This window comes from Chelonia mydas, chromosome 14, assembly GCF_015237465.2.
Source record: "Chelonia mydas isolate rCheMyd1 chromosome 14, rCheMyd1.pri.v2, whole genome shotgun sequence".
Taxonomy (NCBI): Eukaryota; Metazoa; Chordata; order Testudines; family Cheloniidae; genus Chelonia; species Chelonia mydas.
This window is the reverse complement of record NC_051254.2, coordinates 34,616,446-34,627,241: the sequence shown is the minus strand read 5'-3', so window position 1 is coordinate 34,627,241 and position 10,796 is coordinate 34,616,446. Positions and strand designations below refer to the sequence as shown.

The window sequence follows — 10,796 nt, the reverse complement described above, 5'->3', positions numbered from 1 at the left end:
AAGTAATTATCTGTGTCTTCAGTCACCTAAATACCTTTAAAAAATCTGGCCCGTAGACCTTTGGAGGACAATGAATCACTGTTTGAGGTCAGCTGTGCTGGACAATAGATATTGGTTTCTTCCTTGACTGACAAGCTTTCATGAACAAGATTCCTATCCACTGTAATTTTTAATACTCAAATCCTTAGGTTTGATCTCAGCTTTTACTCAGGCCTTACTCACTGTAAAACTCCCACTGACTGAGTGAAAATTGCATTTCAATGCAAGTTGGGTGCCTAACTCCCTTAGGCTCTTTTGAAAAATACCAGCCTCCATTGCTTTACACACACAAATCACAATCACACTCTTCTCAGGAGGACCTTAAGGTGAACAACAAAACAAAGAAGATGCATCCGATGAAGTGAGCTGTAGCTCACGAAAGCTTATGCTCAAATAAATTGTTTAGTCTCTAAGGTGCCACAAGTCCTCCTTTTCTTTTTAAGGAAGAACAAAGTCAAGTTGTCTGAGAGAGCACAATGGTTATTTCCCCTATATAACAAACTACAGCATTTTTCCTCATAAAATGGTAACTGCAGGTGGCATTGCCAGAAGCACCTGAATTATTTAGAGCACAAGTCAATGGGACTTGGTTGACCAAAATGTCTGAAAGAGGAGGTGGTGCCCCTTCTTCTGACCATTAGCCCAGTGTCACTTACTGGTGTTCTGGAAGACTTAGGTTCAATTCCTCATTCTACCTCCTGTAGAGCAGGGACTGAAACTTTGACCTCCCAGTTGAGTGCTCCAATCCCTATTGTATAGGGTACACTGGAGTGGAGTTTTCTCAAGCTTTCCTATTGAAGCTATCCCACTTCATATAAAATACTTGGCTAGTCATTGGGTTAGAAAGATTGAGTAAAATTACACTGTTGCTCAGTGTTAGGGGACTCTTTTGGTAGGTTCAACGCCGTGGTCCATTGAGTATTTAATTTAATTTATACAATGTGGCACAGCTTCAAAACTCCGGAATACCTTATAGCCCAGAGATTAAGGCACTTTCGGCAGAGATGGGAGATCTCATTTGAAATCTCTGCCCCCACAACATGTAGACATGGGAAGAGAACCATGGTCCCCCACATGCAAGGAGAGTGACCTAACCAATGGACTGAATTTACAAAAAAAGCAGCAGCAGAGGGACTCTTCTTCCTCCTGCTCTTTTGTGAATTTAGCCCAATATTTATTTTTCTGGTTGAAACAATTCAGCAAAATTTCTGTTAAAATCATGAATAATTTTGAGTTGACCAAAACTTCCTTTTTGGCGAATAAACTATTCATCTGAAAAAACTTACAATTTATCTCCTCCTTTTTCTCATCGGCTATTTACTGCCATCATATACAGTCTATTTACTCCTTTTTCCCATTCCCTAGCCTGTGTCCATTTATTAGGGAAGTTTAAGGCTATTTGACCATGTTGTCTTCTTGTGTTAATTATATATTATGGCTAGGAGATTCAAAGGAATGTAGGGGAGATGAAATGATTTGCAATTAGGATGTATAGCTCCTTAGGCTGTTTTGAAAATAGGAGTCTAAATACATGCCTTTTTCTTGACTATTGCTGAGATTGGATACCTAAATCCCTTGATAATCCAAGCCTCATTGCTCTCATTTTTAGGCACTACAGAGCATGGCTTAAGTGCTGACCTAGCCCAGTGTTACTGGTAGATTGTTACAGAGGCTGAACTTCAGGGATCTTGTCCCGGGGGAACAAAACAGCATTTAAACATTTCTCAATAAATTAGCTTTTAGTCTTGGAGTCAGCTCAGGAAAGGCACTTTGCTCCATTCTCACAGATAACCCTACACACCTTGAGTGGTTTCACTGTTCCGACTAAAAGGACCTATTGGATATTTTGAGATGCTGTATTCCAGACGCGGATAGACAGACTAGATAGTCTACCTACCTACGTTACTGATTTGGCTAAGAAAACAGAAAGAGAAAATCACAGGTCAAAATCATCTCACCATATTTATGATCCGTGTTTAATAGGGAGGTGAGTTGATTCATAGTTTTAATCCCTTTTCTTTCAATTTCAAAGGATCAGATTCTGCCCCACTTATCTAGGGGTGGGTCTCTCTGCGGAGTCCCATTGACTTCTGCCTGGATGCAGCAGTCTGCTCACACAGAGTCAGTTACAGCACTGGGGCCATGGCTGGCAACCCAGCTACTATTTGAATCATCCAGCTCGCTCTCTCGTGCACAACAGCACTGAGACAACTGAGTGTGTATGTGTGTGTATGATGGGCATTCTCTGGAGAAGGAGTTTAGCTTTTGTGGGGATATGTAAGGGTTAAGTAAAGACATGGAAAACCGCTGGTGTGCTGGCATGGTATTGGGGAGTAGGCAAGAGCATACACTATTCCTTTGCTTGATAGATAAAGTGTCTCCCCTCCCTTCTCCTTGTAAAGGATTAATAAGTTTTGCAGCTGCATCAGAAACGTAGGATCTAAAGGATACCTTTTGGGAAAAGCAGTGTTATCTCCTCCTCCCTTCCTTTCCCAGCTACATAAGCGAGCCGTGGGTCATGGCCCCTTCCTCCCTCCCCTGAGAACTGCTGATTAAGGGAACTTGTAGCAACAAATGACTGCAAAGAAATGTATTTTCAAGGTAAAGATGTGTGTATAACATGCATAATGCTGTAATCAGTCAAGAGGGGTGGGTATGATCATAGTATGGGAGTTTCTATTACTTAATAAGGGGTTTGGGGTGTTGTTGCAGATGTAGGCATTTACATACTAACTCAAATAAAAAGAGTGTGCTGTAACTAATCCAGTGCTTACTCGACAATTGGGTCGAGGGGAACAAGTATCACAGTAAAGAAGCCCGTACTCAAATCCACCTCTGGGTCAAGCTGCTCCTTCTTCTAACAGCTTTGGAATTCACTTTTCACACAATTTGCCTATGTTGACATTCAGGTTCTAGTACAAGATATCTTCGTTTGGGTATTTGTCTGATTAGCTGATGATGGGGGGGGATATTTAATTTCTCTCTGAGATACATACAGGATTAAACATCAATTTGACATTGGACAGAACACTGGCTTCATTCCCATTTCCACTAAAAATCAGTGTCAAAATAGTCACACACTTCCAAGAGGGCAGGACAGATTCTCTTATGTATGAGCAGCCTGATATTCAGATGTGCAGGACACTGAGTCAAAAGTCCCATTCGATCAGATTTTCAAAGGACCTTTAGTGATTTTTAGGCACGAAAGTCCCATTAATTTTCCATCAGACCCCTCTTTTTCAAATCATGACAGCATGCCTTGAAAGTGTTTTCTGGGGATATTCATTTATTATGATAATTATTAATGTCCCTCAGTATTACACAAGACGGATTTTTTAAAAAAAGAAATAACTTTCACAACATATTAAATCTTTACACTTAAAAAGAAGAAAGCTGCTGTCTAAAATGTATCCCCATGAGTCACCAATGAATCCTGGCTGAACGGACTCTGTAGATTTGTGTGGTCAGGACTTTTGTTAAAACCTCTACAGAATTTCTGCATTTCAGGTGCTCAAATTCATTCCTTGTCATTTGACTTTCCTGAACATTCTCACCGTGCCTAAGAATGCTGTCTGCTGGAAGTCACTGACCATGATGTCCTGCACTCCTAACGTGTTTTATCCCTAGGGATTGCACAATGTGCTCCAATAACTGCTGGGATTGTCTTTAGTCTACTTTTCCATAATTGCTCGCCTTCAAGGCAGTGTTCTTCTTACTTCTCTCCTTGTTATTTTTATGTTTCTGTCTGCTGGCATGACAATATCAATTAACACGGGCTTGTTTGTTGTCTTTTCTACAACTATGTCAGACTGCACCATTCGGTCCGTGACAATTGCCAGATGCCATAAAACTTACCCTCTTCATTTTCTAGAGCGCTTTCAGTTTGGTGTTCGTAATAGCACATAGTTTGTGACAAGCATGGATTTGTACAGAGTCTCCAGTGCAGACACTTGGTAACCTCACTGTATCTGTTCATATATTCTCTCCCAGATAGGCTCTAGCAGTTGCTCAACACATGCTCCGCCAGCTCTTCCTTTTTAGAACACATTCTGCGGCTCGGGGAGCAGTTGTCAGTCAATTTTATTTCTTAAATAATTAAGCCCCTTAAAGATTTTTCTTGTCCACTCATAATGAGGCTCTGTCTCTTTTTTGAGGGATCCTTCTACAAGTCATGAGTTTGTTATTCTTCTATCACCAATAGGTTTGATCTCTCTCCACCACTGTCCATGCATTGATCTTTGTGTAAATCGTTCAAATCTTTTTTGGCAGTTTGCTTTCTCCTTTCTTTCATGCTTTCTTGGGCTTGGATGCAGCTCAGTCATTGCTTGTTATCGTGACCGGATGATCTTTATTCTGGTTGACTCCTCATATATTTTGATATTATAATTTTCACTATCAATTGCTTCCTCCACAGATAGCAGAGGTTTTCCTTCATCACATCATGGGATGTACATCCTGTCCATGACTTGATTGCTATCTAATAATCTATGCATCACCAACAGCTGTCTTCTTTGTATGTCAATTTTTGCCTTCTCCTCTTGATTCCACTTGATCACTCCAGCAATATTTTGTACTACAGGCATCCCCCACATACTAGTAGCTCAGATCAAATTCTGAGACTTGAGTTTTGTTCATAGAGTAGATCTTATACAACTGTAATATTCTTTCCTCACTTTTTTCCCCCAATTTCTTATGTTGTAGCTCCGATATTTCCCTGATTCCAAGATATTTGTAGAGGTCATGCTGAAATCTCCTGGATTGTTCTTTCATTAACTTGTATGTTATCAGATTGTACCAGTCTGGCCATCTTTACAGATGCTGACACACATTTAGCTAAGCCAACCTGTAGATTTATATCTTCACCAAACTTTTCCACACATCATTGATATCTATAGCTCCTTTTTGTGACTGTTCATGAAATTTCAGATTGCTCATGTCTAACAAATTCTTAAATGGTTGTTGCTCTTTGCTGATATGGTAAATTGTGGTTATCTCAACAAGCATCCATGTCAGTGGCAGCATGGTTACCACAAACAGCACTGGTGCTAAGGAATCCCCTTGAAAGATTTCTTTTTTTAATTTGAACCTCACCAATGAGTCCCTTCCAGGTAGAGTCGAGTGTTCCAGTTAAACATAGATTGCTGTAGAAAGGAAATGATCTGTGGATGAACCTTGGACATTTTCAGTGTCTCAGTGATCCTTGATTGTGAGACACTGTTGGATGCTCTCTGGTAGTCTACCCATACAGTTGCTAACTTTTTTCTTTCTTTGTTTTGAATCTTCTGTGATCCTCCTCTTGAGCCAGAGGTGGCCTTTTGTTCCTTTCATGTTTACTGTGCTGCCTTTTTGGTCAGGAACCAGCATTCCATTGTGAGCTAGCACTATCCAGATCTTCTTTGCCGGAATTATTGTTAGAAGTTTCCATATAGTTGGTAAACACGTGGTCAGTCTATAATTCCTATAATTCATAGGATCACTACAACTTTCTTTCTTTCTTTCTTTCTTTCTTTCTTTCTTTCTTTCTTTCTTTCTTTCTTTCTTTCTTTCCCTGTATGAGAAGAGTTGTCCCTGTCACCATCCATCTTGGAAATCCATTCTTCAAACATTTATTAAGTTGTTCAAATAAACAATCATGGAGTGTTATAATGCATTTCAGCCAGAATCCATGCATCCCATCTGGTCCAGATGATTTCCAATTTTTCATTTATCTCAGTATCTCATTTCTTTCTTTGCTCTTTTTGTGTATTCCTCTGTGGTGTGTTTTGTAAACTTTTCCTCTCATTTTTAATCCGGTTCGCTATCTGCTTATGTTGTACTGTCTCAGACCAGATTTCCTTCCAGAAACAGTGAAACTCATCTGCTCTCTTTTTTTGCCTATTCTGTTTTCTAACTTCAGTCAGATGAAAGAATCTCCTAGGGTATCTGGTGAAGTGACTTTTCTCTTTATACTAATAACTTTGTGCTGAAATATTTCAAGTCCATGACTCTAAGTGTTCAGCTTCTCTTTACATTGTTCCTTCATAACTCTCACATCCTTTCATTCCACTGATATTTCATCTCCAAGGCTGTTTGCTGTTCTTGTCTCGTCAAATGATTTTCCTCATATTCATCCAGTAGGCTGGTATCTCAACAAAAAAGCATACTCTTCTGTTTTAACCTTCATTTCCATGGAGGTTCTTAGATATAGGAAGTTTTCCAATGGTTCATATGTTCATTGGTTTAACATCAAGCCATCTGAGCTGCTACTGTTACTGTAGCATAAATTATATAATTGTACTGGCTAATCCTTGTTGTTGTTTTTTCTCCAGTTTCCTTGAGAATTTCATTAAGTTACTTGCATTATATCATCCAGTGTGTGATGGTCTACAAATTTCACAGTTGGTAGCACTGGTGCTCAATGTCTCTTACACTCTGCATGATCTCGATCAACAAATCTTTCATATTTTCTGTACTTTCTTCAGGTGCTCTTTCCCTCCTTCATTTGTCCTCAAATTTTCTTCCATTTCTGGTTTCTGTTTATCCTATGTCACTGCTCCCACCAAAATGTTTGTATGTAGTTCTACATGACTAATCTCCCTTTTCAGGCTTTCAATCTTCATTTGTGTCAATTCTCCTACTTGGAATAAAGCTCTTAGTTGTGCAGTGAATCTATGCTCAGTCATTTCTTTCTTGGTGTTGTCGTTTCTCTCCTTCCAGTGTTGGAGCATTTGTTTGCTCCAGGCTCTCTTCTGGTTTTGCCAAAAGACAACCTCAGATCACTTCTTGGTTTATAAGACAAGTCATTTTCACTCTGTTGTCACAAATGATCTCTGGTTGTTTTGGACAGTTGCATGATACATGAGGTTGCCCACCTCCACACAAAACACTCTACTGGGGAGGAGGCTGTCATCCAGATAAGGTATTCTGAGGCCCACTTTAGAGGTAATCGATAATATTATGAATGCCATATTCTCCATACTGGTTTGTGTTGATGGGCTATACCCCATTGGGTGGGAAACCAGAATTTCTAGGCCTCGGTGGTTTCTTCCTCTTCTAGAATTCTAGAGATTTTAATGGGGGTCAATCCAATAAGATACTATAGATATTACGTTCTGTAGTTTTTGTAGAGTATTTGTAGAATTGGCCAGATCTCATGTTGGTGTGCATCAGCCATAACTCCATAGGCATCAATGGGCCGATTCTCCAGCTGGTGTAAATCAGCTGTAGCGCTATTGAAGTTAAGGGGACAGATTAAAGAGGTATTAGGACAGAGAGAGACAGCAAGAGAGTGACTTTATATCCTGGTGGTTAGGGCACTCAACTCCAGATGCAGGAGGCTGAGTATCCAGTGCCTCTGCTCCAAAGCTTTTTTATTATTTAACCACAGTGGAACAGCTTCAACAGGAGAGAATGAGGGAGCCCTATGTCCGACTGTCCTAGGGTGAACAGATGTCCCGATTTTATAGGGACAGTCCTGATTTTTGGGTCTTTTTCTTATATAAGCTCCTATTTCCCCACCCCCTCACCCCCATCCCAATTTCTCACCTTTGCTGTCTGATCACCCTAGATTGTCCCAATATCACAGCTGAGCAGAGTTTTGTCTATTTTGAACACACATTTTATAGGATGTAGTAGGCCTCTCTTTACATTCATCCTACTGATCAGATGATCTCTACAAGCCATTTCAATTTACTTGTGTGTTAATTTCATTTTTTCCAGTCTGACAGGTCAGTTTTCCTGATTAAGGATCAATGGGAAATCAAACCGAAGTGACTGAATTTATTATCCTGGGACTTTCCAAAGACCCACAGATGTAGATTTTCCTCTTCTTGATATTTTTAGTTGTCTACCTAGTCACGCTTTTGGCAAACATGGTGGTCATGCTGGTGATAAGCGCTGATCCTCACCTTCACACCACAATGTACTTCTTCCTGTCTCATTTATCCTTTGTTGATATCTGCTATTCCTCAGCCATTGTCCCTAAGATGTTGGTGCATTTCCTAGCAAAGCACAAAACCATTTCTGTCAATAGTTGCATTGCACAGATGTTCTTCATTTTCCTGCTGGCTACTACTCAAATTTTTATTCTCTCAGCTCTGGCTTATGACCGCTATGCTGCCATCTGTGACCCATTGTGTTACATGGACACAATGAGGAAAGGGATCTGTGTTCAGCTGGTGAGTGGTGCATGGGCAATAGGCTTCTTCCATGCCCTGCTTAACACTGTTTTTGCCCTCAAGTTGCATTTCTGTGGGACCAATCAAATCAGCCATTTCAGCTGTGAGCTCCCTCCTCTGTTACAACTGTCCTGCACTGAGACCCTCACCTTTCAAGTAGTGCTTCTTACTTCTGCTTTCATATTTGGATCAAGCACCTTTGTATTCACCCTGATTTCCTACATTCACATCATCTCCACCATCCTGAGGATACGCTCTGCGGGGGGCAGGCATAAAGCCGTCTCCACCTGCAGCTCCCACCTTACTGTGGTTGGTTTGTTGTACTTGACAGCTTTTTTCCAGTACACAAAACCCAGCTCAGTCTCCCCTGTGGTTCTGGATGAAATATTCTCCATCCAGTACAGCATCTTGACCCCCATGTTAAACCCCATCATCTACAGCCTGAGAAACAAGGAGGTGAAAACAGCTGTAGGGAAAATGTTGGGGAAATTCAAATTTCTCAAGTAGTGTCGATCTTATTTTTTTTAAAAAGCAAAGAACATAGAACTGTGGATAACTTGTGTTTGGGAGGTTCTCAGCTCAGGTATCTAACACTTTGGCCGAAGCCTCAGCTGGTCTAAATCAGTGTGGCTCCATTGAACTCAGCAGGCCACGTCCCCATTGGGTGGAAGAGACACTGGAGCAAAGGGGACAGGATCCTGGGTCTCCATCAAGGGTGAGTGCTAGAAGCATCAGGATCTAGAGCCATTCATGCACTCGTGCGCTCGCGCGCTCTCTCTCTCTCTCTTTGGGCAAATATCTCTTTCAATCTGACCCACTGACTTCAATGGAGCTCTGGCTAATTTATACCACTGGAGGATCTAGCAAGTTCTATGAAAAGAACATCTTTGTCTATTGCATTCTGTAGTTCTTCTCGAGTATTTTATTGAAAACCCTATTTAATATCCGTAGTATCTTATAGGACACATCACTATTAATGTCTCTGTCTCCACTAATAACAATAATTAATAATGAGTGTGATCCCCAGCTGGGTCAAGATGCACAAAGGAATTAAGGCTCTATGAGGAGAGATTGAGAGAGAGACATATCAGGTATCCCATATCGCAGTGGTTACGGCACCCACATGGGAGGAAGCAGATGCCTTTTAAAAATCTTTCTCCTTATCAGGCACTTGAGGAGGGTCTGCTACATCCCTAACTACTAGGGTAAAAGTTGAGGGGTTTCCTCCACCTTATTCCTTCTTCTCTTCTCCCCTCTATCACCATGGTTTCTTGCCACCTTAGGTGGGGTTAGAGCAGGGATGGGCAAACTTTTTGGCCCGAGGGCCACATCAGCATTGTGAAACTGTATGGAGGGCCTGGTAGGGAACCTGACTGACTCAGGTATCTGACTGATACTTTGGGCCAAATCCTCCACTGGTCTAAATCAGTGTAGATCCATTGAATTCAATTGCCCAGATCCCCAGGGCATGTAAATCAGTCATAGATCCCCAACTGAGGCTAGATTCACAAAGGGATTTAGACTTGAACAGGAAAGATTTAGAGAGACCCACATCAAAATATCCCATCATGTGGGTCAAGGCACACACATGGGAAGGGGCAGATCCCTGTTTCAATCATTTCTCCTCATCAGACACTTGAAGTAGGGGTCCCCCACATCAGAGATGAGTACCATAACCACTGGGATAAAAGTTATGCTGGAGCTCCTCTCCTAATTCCCTCCCCTTGTTGGCATAAAAACAAATGGATATAACTGGCCATGAACAAATTCAGGCTGGAAATTAGAAGAAGGTTTCTCACCATCAGAGGGGTGAGATTCTGGAACAACCTTCCAACAGGAGCTGTAGGGATGCACAACTTAATTAGTTTTAAGAGAGAGCTGGATAAATTTATGAGTGCAACTGTAGGATGGCATTTTTTGAGATATTGGGGGGCATGGCTTAGCAGCCCTGGGCCCTCACTTCTGGTTTATGTCTTAGGTTCCTCTTCTTGGGACTCTTCTTGACTCTCACCCAGCACATTTCACTTCAATTTTGACTTTTTCTTTTTTTTACTCTTTTATTTACTTTCAAATGCTATTTTTTAATTTTTAATTTTTATTTTTATTTTAATTTTCCATTTTTGAAAATATTTTTTTATATTTTTTCTTTTTAATATCTTTATATTTTTATTGCATTTTATATTTTTTGTTTTATAGTGTTTATTTGAATTTTACATTTTGGCTTATTTTATTTTACTTTTTCATATTTCATTTCTATTTCTTTTATAATAGTGTTTTATTTCTTTTTATTTTGTTTGATGTATTTGCAAAACTAAATGTCACTGAAAATGACACATCCCAGTAGAAAGTTTTGATTTTGATGAATCCACATTTGTATCAGAAAATTTTCAATCAGCATCCCATTGAGTGCTCTAGTCAAGGTGTGGGCTTCAACTACAATCCCAGTTTATGTATTGCAGTATTATCTCTTATCCAGATTATCCCCAGTAATAGCTTTTAATTACCTGCAGTGAGTGCTTGGCCATATAAAGAGACTGGGAATTTCCTCTATGAATGACTCTATGGCCATCTCTCTGGCTGATGACTGCAATGATGATGGGG

General features: G+C 40.4%; 1 pseudogene; it reads left to right on the top strand.

Annotated features, from left to right (window-relative positions):
* The first annotated feature begins 7,769 nt into the window (after window positions 1–7,769).
* LOC102948319 lies at window positions 7,770–8,702 on the top strand (annotated as a pseudogene).
* Window positions 8,703–10,796: the final 2,094 nt, after the last annotated feature.